General features: G+C 38.3%; 1 long non-coding RNA gene across 2 annotated transcripts in view; it reads left to right on the top strand.

Annotated features, from left to right (window-relative positions):
* LOC103785659 (uncharacterized) overlaps positions 1-23,558 on the top strand; it is a 147,916-nt gene that overhangs the window by 95,778 nt on the left and 28,580 nt on the right. Inside the window, exons 1-2 of one of the 2 annotated variants that reach the window (XR_004665638.3) lie at positions 7,791-7,949; positions 14,299-14,431. This is a non-coding gene — a long non-coding RNA (uncharacterized LOC103785659). Of the gene's footprint in view, positions 1-7,790; positions 7,950-14,298; positions 14,432-23,558 lie in introns of those variants that run through there. The other variant, XR_010108816.1, reaches the window with a different exon arrangement.

The following is a 23,558-nucleotide window of genomic DNA, read 5'->3' as shown; positions in this document are numbered from 1 at the left end:
TATGCTTTGGTTGTGTAGAATCTGCCCTAATTAAAAATGATTCTTGGAAATGCTTCTGGGATCAGAGACTTTGAAGGGGATTGCATTAATATGAAATAAATTAAAGCAGCTGCCAACTAAAGATATGTTCCCATTTGTCTTTCTCCTTGACCATTCCATTCCCATTAAAATCAACTCTCAATGCTTTTAAAAGAGTTTGTTCCTGGCCTTGCTTTTAGAGAACATGCCCTTTGTTGTTGCACTCTGAAAAGATAGGGAGGAGGTATTCAACGATAAATCGAACGAATGAATCAGCCTTGTATTCCAGCAGGCATGGGGGCAGGAAAGCTCCAAAGTACACGGAGAACACTCTAAGCATAGTCAGATGGGCTGTGCTCAGGGTTTTACAGACTCATTCACAATTTGGAAGTCATTATCTCAAGCACATCTCTGTTGTCATCTCATTAAATAGCAGTCTCATGCTCTCTATTTTTTTTTCTTTTTTTTTAACTTTGCATTGCAGCTTTGAAAGGAAAGTCAGCTTTATCACCAACAGATATACCTATAGAATGCAATGCTTTACTGCCTTTCTTTTCAATTAATCTTGGTTGTGCTGGCCTAGTGGGGCTGTGTTCTCTGGCGATGCTCCAGGGGTCTCCAGGACTGACCCCATCTACCTGTCGTTGCTTCCTTCGTGGTTTGATGATTTCCCTCTGGTATTTCCTGGCAGCGGCTGCTCTCTTAATTGAAGCCACCTGTTTGGTTGCATGTCCTCCATTCCCCAAGAGGAGCTGAAACTCCACATGGTGCTCCATTGTCGGCTCACTGCTGTCTATATTTGAATTAGATTGCAGAAGAGGAGCACAATGTCAGCCTGAATCCAAATTGATCCTGCTGTGAACAAGTGTATATACGTTTTGCCCTGTATTACAAGTGTGCCTTGATTTAAACAAATTGAAGTATGCAAAAGTATAGTTTTAAAAACTGAAATATCCAAGGTGACAGTTCTTAAGAATATACTCTTTGAGGCTGAAGGAAACTTCGAAGCCACTTAATTCAACCTTTTATCTAATATATAAATTCCTCTTATAACATCCCCTATAAGTGGCTCTCAAGATATTACTTGGCACATCCAGTAATAAGGTACATATTCTCTCAAGAAGTAGTCCTTGCCATTTTCAGAGAGAGAATGGAATTTCCCCTGTGTGTCAAACTAAAATCAATCCTACTCTATTTAGCTCATTTTCTTAAATGCTGACACCTGCAACCACATAGAAAAAATTTCTACCCCAAACTTCAACCATTTAAAGACCACTATATGGCTCCACGAATATTTTTTTCTCCAGGATATTTGTGGAGTGTTATAGTTTTCAATATTGTCTTATAATATCACGATTTGCAGATCTTTCCTTCCTTCATCATACTGTTTTTTTTCTTCTTCAACAAAATTGTCTCTCTTAAGGTGTGGATCTTAGAAGCAAATCAGTAATCTAAATGCTTAGTGTAGAAGGGAGTTATCATTTCCCTTAACCAGAAACTGTCTTCCATGATCATGGTCTAAGATCTTGTATTGGTTAGAGAAAGCCATGTGTGTTGCCTGCTATAGTTTGGATATTTGGCTCTTCAAACCTCATGTTGAAATTTGATCTCTGATGTTGGAGGTGGAGCCTAAAGAGAGGTGTTTGGGCCATGGGGGCAGATGTCTTCTGAATGGCTTTGTGCCTCCCTCCTGTTAATGAGTGAGTTCTTGTTCTATTAGTTCCCAAGAGGGTTCTCCGAGAGCTGGTTTTTAAAAAGAGCTTGACACCTTCCATCTCTCTCTTGTTCTTTCACCATGTGACCTCTGCACACCCTGGCTCCCCTTCACCTTCTGCCATAAGTGGAAGCAGCCTGAAGCCCTCACCAGAAAGCAGACGCCGGTGCCATGCTTCTTGTACAACCTGCAGAACTGTGATCCAAACAAACCTCTTTTCTTTGTAAGTTACCCAGCCTCAGGTATTCCTTTGTAGCAGTACAAAGGGACTAAAACATTGCCCCAACAAACAAACCCCCAAAACTCAACCATGGTAACAGTTTATTTGCTCACCCCCCCATTGGATGAGAGTCTGAAGACCATTGTCCATCTCATAGTCAAGCTATTAGGCCCCCATGGCTCCAAGGGTCACTTGGAGTTGTGGAAGTGAGGACTGGAGTGTCGCTCTGATTTTAAAGGCCAACTCTGGGTTACATATTTCATTAGCTAAAACAGTAGATTTCCATGAATTTCCAGAAACAAGAAATGCTATGGGAGACACATAGCTTTGTCTCCACCACCGATCTTATTAGCTTTCTTGCCATTACAGCCTGAAGACATCTTTGAAAACTGGACCCAGCTTATCTACTATCATTCTCACTTAACATGATAATAAATTTTATACCCACAGGAATCCTTATAAGTCAATATTATTATTTTCATGTTATAAATGAGGAAACTGAGGTTTAGAGAAGTTAAATAGCACAATTGAGTTCACATTTGGGTATTTTACAAAAATTTTTCAAATAACCAACTTTCTTTCCACACTGAAAATTTAAGATGCTAAAGCTCTTATTGCATTCAACATTTAAGAGCCCAAGATATATAGATATTGGCAGAAACTCTAAGAGATCATTCAGTACATTAGTTCTTATCTCTATCTGACCCAATGCTGCCTTTTAATAATTAATAGTTTGTAATGCCTTCTTGGTAAACATGAAATAAAATTAATAAGAAAATATAATATTCAATAGGCAAAACTAGACTAGAAGAAACTGAGAAAATGAAAGCAGCTGAATTAGTCAATGATTGCTGCATTACAAACCTCAAAATCTCAATGGTGTTAAAAAGTAAATATTTATTTTTCACAAAATTGAAAGTTAATGGAGACACCTTTGCTGAGGTGACTCTGCTCCTCATGCTCTTCCTGAGACCAATAGGCAAAATGGAGCACTGTCTTCTGTTGACTATGGCAATAGGAAAAGTAGGAAAAAACAAGCCCTCTCAAGGTGGCATGTGCCACCATACTTAGCTAATAGTTAAATTTTTTTTGTAGAGACAATGTCTCATTATATTGCCTTTGTTGGTCTTGAACTCATGGGCTCAAGCGATCTTCGTGCCTTGGCCTCCCAAAGTGCTGGGATTACAAGAATGAGCTACCATGGCCTGGCCCAGCTTGGCATTCTTTGGCTTATAGATATATCACTCTAATCACTGCCTTTATCACTAGGCTCGGGACCAGTGCCATGTCATGTCTGCTCACATTTCATGGTCCAAAGCAAGTCACTAAGTCAAGGGGCAGAGAAAGTTACTACTTCGAGTGGGAGGAGTGGCACAGTTACATGGCAAAAAGTATGGATACAGGGAGGGATGGAGAATTGGGTCCCCTAATTGATCTAACTCAATGCCTGAGTATTACTAGTCTTTCAAGACCCTGATCCCCATGCATCCAGCTTCTGTTGGAGCCCTGTATTAATTGCTAGGGCTGCCACAAACTTGGAGGCACAAACAACAGAAATGTACCTTCAGTTCTGGATTCCAGAACTGAATCCAGATATCTGAAATCAAGGTGTCAACAGATTTCATTTCTTCTAAGGGCTATAAGAATCTGTTCCATGCCTTGCTCCTAGCTTCTGATGATTTGCTGACCATCTTGTCATTCTTTTTTTTTTTTCTTTTGAGACAGGATATCTCTCTGTCACTCAAGTAGGAGTGCAGTGGCATGATCTCGGCTCACTGCAACCCCTGCCTTCTGGGTTCAAGTGATCCTCCCACCTCAGCCTCCTGAGTAGCTGGAACTACAGGTGTGCACCACCATGCTTGGTTAATTTTTAAATTTTTTTGTACAGATGATATCTCACTATATTCCCTTCACTGGTCTTAAACTCATGGGTGGAAGTGATCCTCCTGCCTCAGCCTCCCAAAGTTCTGGGATTACAGGCATGAGCTACCTTGGCCTGGCCCAGCTTGACATTCTTTGGCTTATAGACACATCGCTCCAGTCACTGCCTTTATCTTTCCATGGCATTCTTCCTGCATGTGTGTCTGCATCCTCATTACCCTTTATGTAGGGACACCAGTCATATTGGATTAGGAGTCCTCCATACTCCAGTATGACCTTAATATAATTACATATCTGATGATCCTATTTCCAAATAAGGTCACATTCAGAGGCACAGGTGTTAAAAACTTGTGATGGCTAATTTTATGTGTCAACTTGGCTGAGCTAAGGGATGCCCAGGTAGCTGGAAAATTTATTTCTGGTTGTGTTCATGATGGTATTTTTGGAAGAGATCAACATTTGAATTCATAAACTGAGCAAAGAAGAACCACTTTCCCCAGTGTGATTGGGCATCCAATCCACTGGGACATCCATCTTCTCCTGCCCTTGGACATCAGTGCTCCTAGTTTCTGGGCCTTCTAACTCAAATTGGAACTTACACCATTGGCTGTCCTGGTTCTCTGGCCTGTGGGCTTGAATTGGAACTATACCATTAGCTTTCTGGGCCTTCAGCTTGCAGATGGCAGATGGTGAGATTTCTTATCCTTCATAATCACGCAAGCCAAGTCCTCATAATAAAGCTGTTTTTATATATCTATATTTTAATCTATATCTTATTGCTTCTGTTTCTCTGGAGAACGCTGACCAACACAGACTTTAGCATATAAATTTGCAGGGCAGGAGGTGGGACACAATTCAGCCCCTAACAACCCCCAACTAATTTTGAAGTGTGAAGGGAATGAGATGGCGGAGGGGAAGTAAAGGCAGGATCACTGTGCTACTACCTACTAGTCATAAGCCTGGTTGAAAATTAAATAAAGGAAATGTATGCATAGTAGAGTCCAAAGGAGATAAGAGGAGGTGAAATCACATGCATTGGTGAGAGATTTGTCTTTACAAGCAAAACAAATTTTAAAAAACTAATAAAACACAAATTTTAGAAAACCCTTTATATTCTCTGACAAGACAACTTTTATCTTACAGATGAAACATTCATTAACACATACTGGGTGCCTACTGTGTGTCAGGCATATTATCTTCTATCCCACAATAACCTGAAAGTATGGCACCACTGTCTTCACTTTATATGTGAGAAACCTGAAACCAAGAGAAATCAGAAAAATAGTTTGGCTCATAGTTTATAAAGCACGAGGTTGTCCAAACCCAAGCATGCCTGTTTCATCTCAACCACTTGTCTGTTGCTGAGTTACTGCTGCTTTTACAGAACTTGAGAAAATCCCAGATGTCATTGACTAGGAAATGATGTCCTGAAATCCCTCCTGTTTGGTCAGTGTTTCCCATGGGATACTAGATAAGAGGACAGCTTGATTACCCTTTTTTTTTTTTTTTTTTTTTTTTTTTTTTTGGCCTCTGAGGTCCACCTTTAGGAACACCTTTAATCATAAATTCTTAACACTTTACCTCCTCCAGGTAGAATAGTAAAATTTCTCCTCTTGTTCTTGAGACCTTTTCCAGGCTTTCCTTATAACATTCATCATGTACTAATCAATTTGCTTATTCGTGCTTTCCTTTGTAATTCAACTGAAGTCCAGAATTTTCTTTTGTCTTGTAACTCCAATGCCTAATATACTGACTGACACATGTCGGGGAGGGACTTAGTGGGAGATGACTGGATCATGGGGGCGGTTTCCCCATGCTGTTCTCCTGATAGTGAGTGAGTTCTCACAAGATCTAATGGTTTTATAAGGGACTCTTCCCCCTTCACTCTCTCTCTCTCTTTCCTGCTGCCTTGTGAAGAAGGTGCTTGCTTCCCCTTCTCCTTCCACCGTGATTGTAGATTTACTGAGTCCTCCCCAGCTATGTGGAACTGTGAGTCAATTAAACCTCTTTCCTTTTAAATTACCCAGTCTTGGGTGTTTATAGCAGTGGGAAAACAGACTAATGTATCAACATATGCAAATAGAATTTGCATATGTTGGAGACAGAAAATCTCTCTCTCTCTCTCTTTCCCTCTTTCTCTTTCTCTCCTATTAATTCAATTAATTTTCTCAAGAACCAAGTGAGGAACGTGCTCCTATTGCCCACATTTTGCAAAAAACACTGAGATTTAGCAAAACGAAGTATCTTGCCCAAAGTCACCCATCTAAGAAGTGGAAGAGCCAGTCAAGGCCTTGGTCTGCCCGTGCCTGCCAGTGCTCCTGATAACACAATATGGAAAGTGCCCTTTAACAATGATTGGCAGTCAGTTAATTACTTTAGAATTTCATTCTAACCTTAGAAAATCTTCCCTCTCCTTTTCCAATAACAGATATAAAATAGAGGATCCTCATTTGTGTTGAGGACAGGAACCCGACATTTCTATCTGTGTCAATAGTCTCTGGCTCAGTGACTACCATATATGGGTGCTCAGTAAATCCATAGGAGCCCAATACAGGACATGTTCAATCTTTATGCTAGAGGTGTCTTGGGCACAGAGGGCCAGGGTGACCTTTCCAAGATCAAACCCATGCCTCTTGGCTCAAACCCTAATCCATCTCTAGAACCTGGGGATGTATATTATATAATGTTCTATAAACTTTATATAATTTGTCCTCATGATACTTGCTTGGGTAAGTATGAGAATTATTTCCATTCACATGAAAAAAAGGTGGTCTTGGAGAAATGCTAAATGACTTGCCCAAGTTCACATAGCTAGTAAGTGGCAGAGCTAAACTTTAGACCCAGGTTTCTTTCTCCCCAGCCCCTCTGCATTTTCTCCAGCGTAGTCTACCAACAAGTCAGCACTGTTTACTTGGAGATTTTCAAACTGGCTGCAACGTGACTTGTTGAGGCCACACACATATAAAAGAGGGAGGGAGCTGTATTCTTTACTCTGTGCCAGATTTTGCTCAGATACGAAAATAAAGCTACTGAAAACTGTAGAACAGAAGCTGTTGACACTTTTACCTCAAAGACTGGTAATAGGTCTTCAATAATCCAGACACATGTTGCAGTCCAGTTTATCTACAGCCAAGAGTGTATTTACAGGATAGCAATTAGCTGTGGTCTCTCCAGTCAAGGAACAGGATTAACCTAATTAGCCACTAATGTCACCAAATGCATGACCTGAAAAGGCAGGCAGGGGCTGCCCAAGCTGGAATAGCCAGCCACCAACAGTAGTTTAGAGTACCTCATACAGAGGAGGAGACTTATTTCAGTAGCATTTCAATTAAACACATCACTAAATCATACAGACACGTGCAAATATAAAAATGCAAATTTGAAATACAACACTTTCTTGTAGGTGATTTTGGGACTGAAACAGGGGACTGAAACTTCACACAACCACTGTTTTGTCCCCAGTGGATTCCTAGGGAGTATCTCAGTGCCTTGCACTCAATACTGTTTACTGAGTAAAGGAATCAATGAGTACAAACATGATCTTATGAAAGCAAAATCACTTATAAAGCTACATACATCTCTAATTCTCATTTGGTTTTAACTTCCCCATTGCAATTAAAAGTCTACCTTCATTTCCACGCATATCAACCAATATCCCCCAAAAAGAAAGTTGCATGAAAAAAGTTGCATGAAAAAAACAGAAAAGTTGCATGAAAAAAAACAGAATTTCCACCGTGTCCCAGATTTTCCAAATAATCCTGCCATTCGGAAGCCTGTTCATAGCCCCAAAGTACTGAAAGGCCTTGCAAAATGCTCATAGGTGGAACAGCAGGAAGCATCTAGAGCCATCTCAGAGGGAGCCTTCTGCTTCCAGAAATAAATTCACACATTCACAGGTGCTTCCTGTTTTTTCAAACACCTTGCCCACCTTCTGCACACCAAGCGTGGATTCTGCAAAATGTGAGCCCAACAGGAAGCTGCCTGCAATTTCAGGTAGCTTTTCTGACTCTTAAAGAGATCTCAAGTATACTTTCAGAGAAATGCCAGCAAAAACTGTAGTCATTTGGGAAGGAATAAGCCTGGAAGAAAAAGATACAACGAACTAGCACAACAAGGGTGAGAACATTTTTCATGAAAATGCTGTTTGTAAATTACATTTTTAAACAAATAAATGTGTTTTCTTTAGGTTTTTAGCTCCTGTGGGTGGAATTAGGAGAACCAACTGTAAGTGGGTGGTGTTTGTCATATCTCTGCTGTGAGGGAGGAAGAAGGAGGAAGGCTAGGGTGGAGAGGAGGAAGGAGACCCGCATGGCTGGAATATCTCCACTGAGCTCAGGGGGATGAATTCCTCTGAGACTTCTTCTATTTCAGGAAGTTCACAAACCCTTCCTGAGATCTCAGAATAACCTTGAAATGAACATGTAGAACATCGATTAAGTTGTGAGAGTGTTCACAGTAAGCTTTGATTGAACTATTCTAGGGAATTTCTTCTTAACATGGTCACAGGTGGATGAGTTGGGAAGAAAATGCCATGGGCGCCGTACTCAGTTTTAAAATGAATTCAGAGAAGTCGTTCAAGGTGATGAGTGCCATGTCACATATCATAGGTCTTGGATAATTTAGGGTGATTTTTTAATTGTAATTAAAACTACTAATTGCATAATTACTGCTAACACTACTGGTTCAGTTCCAAGTATGTATTCTTACATTTGCTTTTGTTTTGTTCTGTATTTTCCCAGCCATATTGCCAAATTAAGTTAAATCATGTAAATAATTTTGCTGATTAAATTGACATCTTAATGTTCTTTTTTTCTGAAATGAAACTAAAAACAATATCTACAAAGTTAAGCTTTTCAACTTAACTGGTAAAAGGGCTGCATGGGAGAATGTTTCTCAGCTGAAATTCAAAGAAATGTCTTTAACCTACAATGGTCAGAACTGGTCCATATAAATCCTCTCTGAGCTCACCTTTAGCAATGAATTAAGGGAACAAAGTTAAGAGCGATTAACTTTGTTTTGCTTGTAGTAACAAAAATAGAAACATCTGAACATCTTATATGACCAATAGAAGCTTTCTAATCCTTTTTTAAAGGAAACTTTATACACCTAAGGGTTTGAAATACATTAATACTTTTTTTTTTTTGAGATGGAGTCTCGCACTGTCGACCGGGCTGGAGTGCAGTAGCGCGATCTCGGCTCACTGCAACCTCCGCCTCCTGACTTCAAGTGATTCTCCGGCCTCAGCCTCCCAATGGCTGGGATTACAGGTGCCTGTCACCATGCCCAGCTAATTTTTTATATTTTTAGTAGAGATGGGGCTTCCCTATGTTGGCCAAGCTGGTCTCAAACTCCTGACCTCGTGATCCGCCCGCCTCGGCCTCTCAAAGTGCTGGGATTACAGGCATGAGCCACCGCTACATAAATAATTTTTTTTAAACTTTAAACTCTGTTCTACACAAGAAATTATTTATCTTCCACCTGCCCTATGTGGTGTGGTGAAGCACCATGTCACCATGTGCATATGGCTATTAAAGATCCAATATGCACATGGTATAGTTTCAAACAAGTTGCTGTCCAGAAAGAACCTGACATCCTCTCAGGACACACACATATCACAGTAAAATGATACCAGATAATGGCAAAGGAGGGATGGAGTCTAGACTTGGTTCTATTATTTACCAAGTATCTCTAGGTTTCCATTTTCTCATTAGCAAAAAGAGGAAATTGGATTATGTGTTCTGTAAAACTGCTCCTAGCTTTAAAGTGTATTGATTATTAGGTTTTAAGAAGACCTGAAATAAAAGACGGCACATGCTAAGTGGCAGATGAGCTGCTATAATGGTTCTGAAAAGGAAGCGACTGCATAGGGTTGGAGCATCTGGGAAAGCCCCCGTGGGGTTGAGAGGTGTAGCTGACTCTAGAAAATGGGCAGAACCTAAGAAGGTAGAGATGAGGGGTAGCAGTTCGCAGGGCACACTCAGGAGACCAGGGGATGCTCAACTGTGGCTAGATCCAGATAGACCCCCGATGCACATGTGAGTGCTAGAGAAAATCTTGTTTCTTGCCACCTTAATGAATGAGGATAATAAGATCACTTGTGGGAAAGTTTTAGTAGCTAAGACTGCTGATCCAATGGGCAAAGCATCTTCAAAGGAAAGCCAGCAAGATGGGCCATGTTAAACCCAGAAGTTTTGCCAAGGCTCTTTGGCTTCTCCGCACCAGGGAGGTCTCAGTCAGTACTTCGTACTGCAACTATGCCTTCACATGACTCCTCTCTTTTAAATAGCTGGAAGTCTCTTAAACAGGTTCAAAAAACAAGACTTCCTAATACAAAACCAAACAAATTCTGCCATCTCTTAGCTCTGTGACCTTGAAAAGTTTGTTTTAAATGAAATAGCTCGAGGATAGAGAAAATTATCTAGAATGAAATAATAAGTGCCCATATGCTTGTCATCCAGCTTTGTTACATGTTATTGCTCTTAGTTATTTTCTCATAGTTATTTCAGATTTTTCACAAGGAAAGAAAGGTTAAAGTTGACGCTAATTATGTACTCCTTTCAAGCCAATTCTCTTCCTCTCTCTCTCTTTCTCTTTCTCTCTGTCTCTGTATCCAGGAGTAAACACATTTTGAATTTGATGTTTATCTTCCCGTGATGTTTCTGTATTTATGCTCCATAGACACCTACAAATAATATTGAGTATTGTTTTGTGTCCCTAGATGTTATATGAATGGTATCATACTTTGCATTTCTTTTAATATCTTGCTTTGGTAATTCACCATTAAATTGTTGAGGTTTATCCATGTTGATACACATTATTTTCACTGCTACATAGTATTCCACTGAATCATTATTCCAAAATTTATCAATCTATTTTCTTGTTAGTGGAATCTTGGGTTGTTTAAAAGATCTTTCTATCTCGAATAATGTTGCAACATAGCCCTCTCACACGTTTCCTCCACATAGGTCAAAGCTTACCTAGGAGCCATTGGAGGACACATACACTGTTAGTTTTGGAAGGTATTATATAACTGCTCTGTCCTTTTCTAACAGTGACAGCTTCCAATTCTCTACATCCTTGCCCACGTGCAACATTTTAATCCTTTTCAATTTGATAGGTATACTATTTTAATGTACGTTTACATGCTATAAAAGCCTTTTATGCTCCATTGTACAGAATACTGAAGTAAAATCTTTATTTCTCTTGCTGCATAGCCCAGTCTAGTTCCTTTTAGGACTAATCTAATTCCTTTCAGTTTATGGTATTTTGGTTACCAAATTAGACACTGTTTTTCTTTGAGTAAATATATCTCAAAGCAAGTGTTGACTTTGCACAGTAACAAAGAAAGGTAAATTGTTTGCAAAAGTAGAGATAATATCACTGTGCCAACTTTAAGGTTCAGAAAACATCCCTTGATTTCGTATCCCATTTTCTTTCCCTTTGGTCCTCCCACCAGTTGATAACCACCATGAACAGCCAAAATACTGCATGCAAAATTATATTTGTGATATTTGCAGCTTGACTTAAGAAAATGAAGTAGCCGAAAATCTGAGAAATATGTCCTCTTGTCACTTTCCTGTCCTTGAGCAGTGCTGAGGGATTTCAGACACAAACAGGTCCCCATTAGGCTCGAATCACTTTGATAAATCTCTGATAAGCATCAAGGTTCTGGGGCTTTTTACAGAAAAGAATTTCTTTTTCTTTATTTTTTAATTTCTGAATTTCATTGGGCAGATGAAAGTTCCTCTGTTTCTTTAGAAAATCACCCTCTGTTTTTTATGCAGTTCATGATGTACTTTCTTCTTTCACTCGGACAGGATTTAGAAGAGCAATCTGGCATTCATCTCAGTGAAAGCATCAAAATATCTAACTCTGTCAGATCATTAAATAGAACACTATATAGTTATAAAATACACATCCTAAACCATTTATAAAAGGTCATTGAGGAATATTAAGTGATCTGAAAAATGTTCATGAGATAAAGCTCAGTCAGTGGAAATAAACTATATGTATATATGCATATCAAAAACAGTTCCATCTCTATCTTTCAATCTATTTATCATCAATCTATCTAGATAAAACAAATATACCAAAATACTAACAGTGAATATCTTCCAGTGAAGAGATCATGAATTATTAAACACTTAAAAATATATTTCTGATTTTCCAATAGTTCTACCATGAACATATATTATTTTTATGACCTAAAATGATTACAACAAAAGGCACTTATTAATAAAAAAGATAATGTAACAAAGTTCTAAGAAGACATAGTCTTATAGTATGGAGGCTTGATAAAGAAATTTAATATATTCAGTTACTTTTCTTTGGACTTTCCTTTTATTTTTCTTTTTGCAAACTCTTTCTGAGTTGAACATAGGTTTGGGAAAATAACAGAATTGTAACTTTCCACATATATTTCTTAAACATATGTTTAGTAAATTTAGACATGTACAAGCATGTCTAAATGGTAGCCTGCTGTGGTTTATTTGCATAAAGGGCAGAGGGTCTCAGTAATAACAAGTTATTATTTTCTTAAGGTTGATGGTTAGTACCATCATGTTCCCCCAAAAACCCCACTCATTGTGGCATGGGGAATAATTTAACCTTCCAAGCATTGGGAGGCATGTCAGTAGAGGACGGCAGTCATCATCACAGGAGAGTTGTTGTACACAGGTTGAACTGGGGTTGTCCTTTGGCTAAAGAACTCAGTTGCACCTTCATACAGTGACAACAAGCTTCCTGCCCCTCCTTCAGAGAAGAGCCATGGCCCTCAGTAGAGGGAGCTATAACAGAGAATGAGTTAAATGAATGCTTTATTAACCAGTGTTGGTTCAAATCAATAAGTCACAGAATGCCCAGTTTCATTCATATCCATCAACGCATCGTTATATCCATATGGAGGTACAGAAAGGAAGGACAGTAGGTGGATGATGTTGTGGGGATCTCCTACCCCTCCTGAGTTCCTATTACATCTATTATAATCACAATCCTACACTTATTTCTTGAGTAAACAAATACGGAGATTTTTTAAATATGCTGCTTTATCCTAACTTGGTAAAACCCCTATATACAATTACCTAAAACTAGGGGGAGAATTTAAATACAGCTTTCAAAGCAATTTAGCAATTGTGTATGAAATGGACCCACAATATGTCTGCCGCTATTCTAAACATTGTAAGGCTGAAGAAATAAGACACTCCTCCAAAAAGAACATCTAGGGAACTTATCTGGATGATGAAATAGATGTACATGAAGCACACAAACAACATTACATGTTCTAGGAGGTGCAGTAAGATGAAGCATCATAAGTGATGAAAGTGATCCACTGCAGATTTAAAGTATGGACCCTGGAATTGGCTTCCCTGAATTCCAATCTCAGTTCATTTTATTATTGGCTGTGTTTAAAGAAACTTAGGCAAGTTACCTAACCTCTTTATGCCTCAGTTTCCTCATCCAGAAAGTAGTGAAACTAATATGTTTCATAAATTGTATATAATATGCTTACAAGAGTGTCTTAATACACAGATGAAGCTCAATAAACAATTACTTTTATTACTATCAAATGTCAAGAAAACTAGTTTAGAGACTACATATGATACTTAGAAAATCTTTATTGCCAGGGTTGGACCAGGCTTTTGAGAGAAAGTGCCTTTTAGAAATGGCAGGGTGGGCTGAGAGTGGTGGCTCACGTCTGTAATCCCAGCACTTTGGGAGGCCAAGGTGGGAGATCATGAGGTCAAGAGATCGAGACCATCCTGGCCAACATGGTGAAACCCTGTCTCTAAAAAAATACAAAAACTAGCTGGGCATGGTGGCGCGTGCCTATAGTCCCAGCTACTCAGGAGGCTGAGGCAGGAGAATCGCTTGAACCCAGGAAGCAGAGGCTGCAGTGAGCTGAGATTGTGCCACTGCACTCCAGCCTGGTGACAGAGTGAGACTCCATTTCAAAAAAAAAGGGCCGCGCACTGTGGCTCACGCCTGTAATCTTAGAACTTTGGGAGGCCGAGGCAGGCAGATTATGAGGTCAGGAGATCGAGACCATCCTGAATAACATGGTGAAACCCTGTCTCTCCTAAAAATACAAAAAATTAGCCAGGCATGGTGTCACGTGCCTGTATTCCCAGCTATTTGGAAGGCTGAGTCAGGAGAATCACTTGAACCTGGGAGGCAGAGGTTGCAGTGAGCCAAGATTGCGCCACTGCACTCCAGCCTGGGTGACAGAGTGAGACTCGGTCTCCAAAAAAAAAAAAAAAAAAAAAGAAAAGAAAAGAAATGGCAGGGTGAGATATTCAAATAAAACTTTCAGTTTGCCTTTTACAAAAGACTGAGGATTATTTATCCTAACAAATGCAAAATGATTTCCATAAAGAGTAGAAAATATAAGTGGTAGGAAGAAATATATCAGCTGATTATTTTCTTTAAAACAAGAATCTCAGATCACTCATTTGACATTTCTCTTCAGAGTTTGAAAAGTTCATGACAGCTCACAGCTGATGATGGTGGCAATCTTAAGGATACAGAAAGCTCATTCCTCATGCAGGGAAGAAGAAAATATTCTAAAGAAGAGATAAGCATATTCCATGAAATCAAAAAAGGTAGGAAAACAATATTTATTCATTAACTCCTTCACTCACTCAATGAACATATATTTAGTGCCTACTATGTGTTAGGCATGGTACCAGAATCTGGAATCCAAAATTTAAAAAGTCTCTGTCCTGAAGAGTTTACAAGACAGGGCAGTAAGTAAGTGATCAAAATACCGTATGATAGCAATTAGTACAAGGCATGGAGCTGAGCCTGGATAGTAAAGCAGAGGCCATGTGAATGAGTTTTGTCTTTATTCTGATACAAATGTGAATCCATTGAAAGATTTAAACAAAGAGAATGCCATCTAACTAGTTTCATTCTTAAAAGATCATACTTGTTGTATAGTGAGAACAAATTGAATGGTGAATCAGAGCTGAGATTTTGTTATTTTTATAACTACAAAATCTTGTATAGTTTTCTATGCCTATAAAGTACAATGAGTTCACACTCTCTTAAATCTATGTAGCTGTGTGTCCCTCCATGCTATTATTCATCTAGCAGTCTGCCTTCTGCTCCCACTCATTTCCCTACAATGAATAACAGAACTGCAAGTAGACAAAGAAGGATGGAGAATGAACTTGGTTTCTCTCTTTCAAATGGAAGCTAGCAGAAAAGCTCAGGAACTCACACCTTGAGGAGAGGGTAATATGCAGTGGTTAATAACATAGGATATTGATTTAAAAACCAGTGTTGTCCATTGCTCATTCTATGACCTTAGGCAAACTTGTCAATATTTCTGCTCTTAATATCTTTACTTTATGATGGTAATAAAGTTATTTCTATCTTTTATTTGTCAGACTCAGCTAACTACTATAAGAAATAAATCAAATCTCAGAGGCTTAACACAATAAAAATGTATTTCTGGTTCAAGTTAAGAAAAGGCATTAACTAAAACAATAAGATAAGTTATTATAATATAAAATAGCAGGATAAAAACATTACATAGATAACTTACTATTTTATATACATAAACAATGATTATTTAGGAGATGTAATAACAGAAAAACCCTCATTTATAATAACAACAAAGAACATGAAACACTTAAATAAACTTAAAAGGAAATGTGCAAAAACTGTATGAGGAAAGCATTTCTGAAAGACATAAAACACTGAAGAAGAGCCAAGAAAACACTTAAAAAGAAAAACTAGGAGGAAGAACTAGCCCTATCACACATTAAAACATACTATAAAGTCTTCATAATTAAGAGTGTGGGATGCAGGTGCATGACTAGGCAAACGAACTGATAGAATAAATTAGAATGCCCAGAAATCGACTCAAGTACATATGGAAATTTAGTATATGATAAGTGACATCACAAAATTGCTGGGGCAAGAAAATTTTAATAGATGGTTCTGGGACAACTGGATAGCTATTGGGAATGAAATAAGTTTAGATCCATATCTCACACCATATACAAGCATAAAGACCCAATGAAAAAGAGATATAATATAAATGTAAAACACAAAAAAATTTTTTTAAATAGCAGAAGAAAACATGGGTGAATTTCTATTTAACGTTGGTATAGGGAAAGATTTTCTAACCATGACTCAAAATCCAGAGGCAATTAAAAAAAAAAGATTGACGAGTGGCCACATAAAAATAAAAATTTTAATGCATGGCAAAAACACCATAAACAAAGTCAAACAACAAACAAACTTTAAAAAAATGCTTGCAACATTAATCTTTCTATAATAAAGTATATATTCTGCTAATATATTAAAAACTCCTAAAATTGAAAGAGAAGGGATTTTTAAAAAATATTGAACTAGATAAAGAAACAAGAGTAGACAATTCACAAAAAGATATATAAAAAACCTTGTAAGATAGCAAAAAATGTTTAATATTCATAACTAGTGAAATACAACTTAAAACTTTATAGGAATATTATTTTTCACCTATCAGATTGGCAAAAAAATTAAAAATATGGCAGTCATCTGTAGGGAAAGAGATACCCTCACACATTGCTGGTGACAATGTCAAGTGGTACAAGCTTTATAGAGGGAAATTTGGTAATGCCTAAGAAACTACACATACACTTATTTTTTAATTCAGCAATTCCACTTCTAGGAATTTACCCAGAAGATACACCTCCGATAAGGCAAAAATATATTTGCACAGGGTTATTAATTGTGACATTGTTGTTATTGCAAAATATTGGAAACAATGTAAATATCTGAACACAAGAGAGTAGTTAAATTGTGTACCTCTACAGGCTCTAAGAGAAAATAAAATAGAAAAGGATTCCTGTGAACCTATTTGGATTGTTTTTCAGAACACAATCCAAATAGGTTTTTCTTAAGTGAAAAAGAAAAAAGACAAAGTGCAAAAGAATATCTATTATGTGTCAACTTCTATGAAAGAGAGACCAAAAAAAAAAAAAAAAAAGGAAAAAGAAAAAGAAAGAAAACCACAAAAAGGTTAACCCAGGAACTAAGATTGCTTATATACAGGGATAACAGGAAGGAGTTGGGGTGCAAGGGATGATGGGGGTGGGAAAGGAACACTTCTCTGAGTATAACTCTTTCTACAGTTCTGACTTTTAGAAACCATGGTAATGTTTCATTACCAAAAATATAAATAAATGACTAAAATCAAGCAGGGTGAAGGGAGACCCAAAATTCAATACAAACAATAACAAATGAGCCTAACTCAATTACAAACCACACTGAAGGGGATGAGGAAGAAAAGAATGAACTGAAGACAACTTTGAAACCCAATGTATTATTATATACATGTATTATTAATACAATGTACATATTATATACTCTAAGACCAAAGACCAACAGGAATGTACACAAACATTGTACACTAGTTTGCAAGCTCCCCAGCCCCAAAGAGGCATTGGTTAGTAATTATAAACCCAGTTAATGTTTATTTTAGGATTGTGCAAATAAGTAAATAATATTTGGATAACAAGAGGGAGATTTCTTACTTTTAGAGAAATGAGTTACTAGTAAGGAAAGGAGGAAGGCTAGAATTAACACTGTAATACTGGACTGAAATCAAATGTATTGGTATGAACTGATGGTGATAGATAGATGATAGATAATAGATAATAGATAAGATAGATAGATAGATATAAATAGGAATCAAATGTATGAACTCGTGGTGATAGATAAATGATAGATAGATAATAGATGATACAGAGATAGAGACTTAGATTATGTGTATGTACACGTTTATTATAAACAGATTTTTATCTAGCTTTGTCTGATGAGAGGGCCTAAAAGTTATGACACCAGTAGCAATGAACACAAAGAGCACCTAGATCTTGCTTTCTAGATGACATTATTTAATAAAAGAAACCAAGGATCCTTGAGAAATGACTGAGCTCATGGCTGGGGCAGGGAAAGTACTGTGTAAGATTATCCTGGAACATCTTGTGCCAGAAAGAAAAGAAGCAGTAAGAACAAAATGGTGGACACATGTTGAAAGGACACAGAAGCCAACTTGAAGGGGCCCCCAGTGGTCAATTGTGAGCCAATTTGAAGAACAAAGTAAATTATGGTAATAATGGAGTATAGCATATAGAATAAAATAAGTATTCATGACTGCATACTGATATAATTCAATAATGAAATAACTAGCAAATGGGAGAGAAGGGAAAGCTCTTCTTTACAGTAGAATTATAATTAACGAGTGTCAAATAAATTATTAAAGTAAAAAAAATCACTAGTTGGCGATGAGTGGGGCAATATATAAGAAACAGGATATTTACATAGTCCTAAAGTCTCTCTCTACGAAGTCCTTATTAAATACAAAAGTAAAAACAGTTCCTTTACAGTGGAGCAGTCTGGCAGACACTACCTTAACCAAGTGTTGAAGGCTAACATCACCAATAATAAGAAGTATTCAACAAAAAGGACCCATGATATATGTACTGAGAAGCCCACAATATCGCTTCTGTGGTAGTCTTACTAAATATGTGTAAGCTGAATTTAATCATTATTACCTTAATCATGATCTGGATCTTGGCTATAAAATAGGCATTAATGTGATAATTGGCAAATGTTGAATAAGGTCTGGGGTTAGTTAATAGCATAATATCAATGTTAGTTTCTTGATTTTGAAAATTATACTGTGGTAAAGTAAAATATTAACACTGGGAGAAGTTTGGTAAAATGTATATGGGAGTTCTGTGTACTGGCAACTTTTTTTAGTCTGAAATTATTTCAAAATAAAAAGGTAATAAAAATATTAAAAAGAAAGAAAAGGTATTTAAAAACATTTCTACCTATGATTACAAAACTTCATTTTAAAAGAGATGACTTAACACCCTCTCAAAATACATTTTCTTCTCAAAATAAAAATGTTGGCCACATGCAGTGACTCATGCCTGTAATCTCAGCATTTTGGGAGGCTAAGGTCAGAGGATGGAGAATAGCTTGAGGTCAGGAGTTCAAGACCAGCCTGGACAACATAGTGAGACCCTATCTCTATAGAAATAAAAATAAAAAACTAACCAGGCATCGTGGTGCACACCTGTAAGTCCCAGATTTGAGAAGGCTGAGATGGGTGGATTGCTTGAGCCCAGGAGTTTCAGACTGCAGTGAGCTGTGATTGCACTAACGCACTCCAGACTAGGCCACAGAACAAGGCCTTGTCTCTTAAAAAAAAAAAGTTAAATACATTCTTAAAAAATACACATGGAAAAACATATTTATTCCATAAATTCTCCCCCAGATCAATATGTTCCTTTGCTCTGACCCATTGTTTTATTTTTTTTCTGCTATTGTTCATATTTTCAGAGGATATGACCTGGGTAATGAAGTAATTTTTTTATAAATTAATCCTAGTTATAATTTTACCTCAGTGAATTTGAGCATCTTAGAGTCAAATTTTATGTACAGATACATGTTTTTCTAGATTTAGGGAACTTCATTTCTATTCAAAAAGCCTAGGTATAAAGGCCTGGCATCCTTACTCTATAAAGGATAGGCCTATTTTATAGACCACAAGACTCATCACTACTCAATAGTTACCTCACACTCCTAGTGTCAAACCAGAGCACACACATACACACACATATATACTTGCACATACATACACACACACATATAATGTATATATATGTGTGTGTATATATACATTTTCAATAACTTGCTAATCATGATGAATGCTGTCTTAACTTTTTTTTCAAACAAAAGTCCTCACATACTTGTTACTGAACCAACGTAGAGCAGGGCACAGAAACAAAGATAAACCATTTTTTCATTAAAACATGTCCCACAGTACAGACAGTGGCAACGTTTCCAAGTTGATATGGTAAGATGCCAGTGACCCCAGTACAGCATGAATCTGAGTGCCATCTCATGTCTAAGTCCTTACAGACCCAGCTGAGTCTTCTCCAATGTCTCCTCTTGGAGTCGTAGGTGCTCTTATTACCAGTTTTCATCTGATTCCACTAGGGAATGGGATGATTTTGCTTTTGTTTCTTGGCCAGAAATCGCTTGATACTGAAAACCTTGCGAGCAGACATAGTGAGGAATGGAGTCAACCGCATACACCACAATGGCAGAGAAAGGGAGAGACCCGTCTTGTTTTATTTTAATGAAATATTTTGCTTTGGAGAATTCAAAGAAAAATATAGGAGGTCACCTGATTTTACCACCAGAGGGCATAAGACATTAAGAAGTAGGGCAAACAATGTCCACTTGCTCGTGAGATTCTCTGATTTCATGGTTTGAAATCTCTAGGTGGCTATTTCAAAAAATGAACTCAAACCCTAACCTGAACCAGAACACAGACCTAAAAACAAAGGTTTAATATTCTGCTACTGAAACATACCAGGAGGGAAAGCAGTTCACAGCATGCACTGAGGGCCACAGACAAATAAGCTACCTGCAAATGAGGATAGGAAAAGGTTAGGATGGAAAAGCTATCTTTTTAAAATCCTCAACCATGTTCTCAAAAATGTAATTTATTTACATGTGTTAATTATATTATTGATTTAGGTTAAACATTGAAGTAAGTTGGCAGTGTTAAATTTGATGTTTCCTCTCCTGGTAATGTTTGAGAAAAATATTACCTGGTTAATGCAATCTTTATCTAGCAAAACAGGGGTGAGCTGGTCTAGAATCAATGAGACCAAGGTCTTGAGTTCAAATTGTGCGTGAGTCAGTGAACCTCTCTCTAAAACAAGGCCAAGCCCTCCTCCTAAACCAGCAAATGCACATGGTGGGTCATGGGGGGAGTGGTGAGAGAGCACACATGTGCATAGCACACACCCAGCACTGCCCTGGAGAACTCAAAATCAAACTGCACATTCTGTTGATGTTGTGTCAACAGACTCTCCCCATAAATAGTATTTGGCTCTCAGAGTCAAATAATTTCAATTTCTCCTATTCCTCTCACCACCCTCCCCTCAACTCCCACCTTTTACATTTCTATGTTCTTCCCCACGTAAGCCCCTTACCCTTTTAAAAATCTTTGATAGGGTGCATACATGGAAAAGGGGGTGGATTACTTATTTTAATGATTTAAAAATTATTTTAATTCTGCCAATAGTTTTCCAAAGTAGAAGCAACTTGGATGGGCAGGAGATTTTAATCTTAGACATAGACCCAACTGGTCTATCTCTATTCTCTGCATGAGATGGCACCTTACCCATTACAAGGATATCGTTTCCCGCCTGCTCCCTTGCTTAAAAATCTCTGGAGCTCATTCATAGATGAGGACTTTTGAGGAAAACTGCATCTTATTTGGAATTAACATGATATTACTATATCCAAAGGAGCCTTCCTGGGTTTGAGGATAATCATGACTGATGCTGCATTTGTGCAGCAGAAAGTAGCAGTGAGCCACATGCTGTCATGTGCTGCATTCAAGTCTCTCTAAGTAGGTAAAAGTAAACTGGAGAACTGAGATAATCATCTTGACAATTTAGTCAAAATACTCTATATTTATTCTAGATATAAGGACTAAGGGTGTGTGTTATTTAGTATGTTGCTTTACACTTCTAAAATACTTGAGATAATTGCAATGTTTCTTTTACTTTTTAATAATAGTACTAGATATAATTGCATTACATAAATGTTCTGTTATCTTAAAATTGCTAGAGTCCATTTCTGACTAAAATATCTCATTATTTCATTTCTACTTCCTCACCTCTAGCTTTTTAATCAGTCTTTTATTGTCAGATTTCATTTTCCTCTTTAGAAATGGGTGAGGTGGAGCCCCAGTTTTTAACGGGTATATGAAAACCATCTTTTGAATCTTCCTATCCAGGCTGTTCTTATTGTTGTGATACCTTTGGGAACACAAATGGAGTTGAGTGAGTCCCAGAGGAAAAGCCTACCTAGAACCTACTCAACCTGAGTTCATAGTTCATAGAAGCTAATCATATTCTTTTTTTTTTTTTTTTTGCATTGAGCACCTGATTAACCTCCATGAGTCCACACTAGAAGTGACACTGAGAAAGAGCACATCTTCTCATCTCCCATGTGTCCCTCAAGGGTCCCTCATCACCTTCCCTTCCTGAACTCAGGTCAGATGGATTTCCTCCTTTCCCAAGCTTGAATGCCTCCCTTGCACTAAAGCTTACAGAATCCGTATTAGGCCGGGCGTGGTGGCTCATGCCTGTAATCCCAGCACTTTGGGAGGCCGAGGCGGGTGGATCACGAGGTCAGGAGATGGACACCATCCTGGCTAACACGGCAAAACCCCGTCTCTACTAAAAAAATTAGCCGGGCATGGTAGCGGGTGTCTGTAGTCCTAGCTACTCGGGAGGCTGAGGCAGGAGAATGACGTGAACCTGGGAGGCGGAGCTTGCAGTGAACCGAGATCGCCCCACTGCACTCCAGCCTGGGTGAGAGTGAGACTCTGTCTCCAAAAAAAAAAAAAAAAAAAGAATCCGTATTAATTTGGCCACTATCCGAGGCTGTGTTGGTTTGTATGTGGCAACAGTTTGTAAGCTTTGCTGACATTCAAAAACAGGACGCTTGGGTATACTGGAAAAAGCCCTGCCCTAGGGATCTGGATTGCAGTTGAAGCCATGCCCCCTCACACCTGAGTGGGCTTGGGTATGCACCTGGGGTAGTAGGGATAAAAACTTCAAATACTACTTCAAATATTTGAAGAAAATGCAGCTTCTCTGTTTTCTGTCATAGATCTACTCTTCCTCATAAACATCTACCTCACTGGGTACCAATGCATGGACAGCACTCTTTTATACTTGCCAATATTCAGTACTAAAGTCTCTTGTCTTTTAAATGGGCTCCCCCATGATGCATTTACTTTTGCATCTTCCCAGCTTCCTCTCTCTCCCCAGAGGATCTTCCAAGCTTCCTCTGGATCTTCCCAGATTCCTCTCTTCCCAATGCTGGATCTTCCCAGCTTGCTCTCTCTCCCCAGAGGCTGGGGCTGATATAATCGTGTGGTAGCAAGGGAAAGGCATGTCAGAGCCCTCTGGATCCTCCGTGCATGGCCTGGTCCCCTCCCAGCTGATGTGTCACTCAGTCCACATGGGTCTTTGGAACATTTTTCTGGCACACCCTCTGGTTCTGACCATTTGCCCCTGGTTGTGCCTTCCTTCTCTACAGCCTCTGTGCATCTTCAGGCCTCTGCCAATTCCCTGGGCTTCTTAACACCAATACGTCTGCTTGTCAAGGCTCAAAGAACTTTTCAGAACCCATAGGATCAAGACTGTCACTACTATCTCACCTCACACATTAACAAAGAGTCTTCCAATACGGTCTTTTTTCCCCAAGTGCTCCAAACAGTGATGGGGAAAAATTGGACTCTTCTCTGGACTTTTCTTAGCAGGATGCATATACTAAAAACTTGCCTCTCCAATTCTCTTTTCTGTCTCCTTTTTTGCAGTCCACTGGCACGGAAGGATAAACATCCCACTTCTTTCTAACACCTGTAAGGGACTTCTTTTTTATATCCTCTACATATCCTCTTTTCATATCCTTTCTGAGGTGACATTTATAGTCTCCTAAAGCAATCATGGTGGACAAGGTGCAAAGACAGAAATCTAGTTCACCCACAAAGCAAGATGTATCGAAATTCCAAAAATATTATCCCTCTTGCAACTAATTTTTCTAATTCTCAGTTTCCTCAGAAAAATTAAAGGGGGAGCAGGAAATAATGCCTGCACCTACTCTCCAGAGGGAAGATCTCTGTGTCCTTCT

This window comes from Pan paniscus, chromosome 10, assembly GCF_029289425.2.
Source record: "Pan paniscus chromosome 10, NHGRI_mPanPan1-v2.0_pri, whole genome shotgun sequence".
Classification (NCBI taxonomy): domain Eukaryota; kingdom Metazoa; phylum Chordata; class Mammalia; order Primates; family Hominidae; genus Pan; species Pan paniscus.
This window is presented reverse-complemented; position numbering and strand designations above follow the sequence as displayed.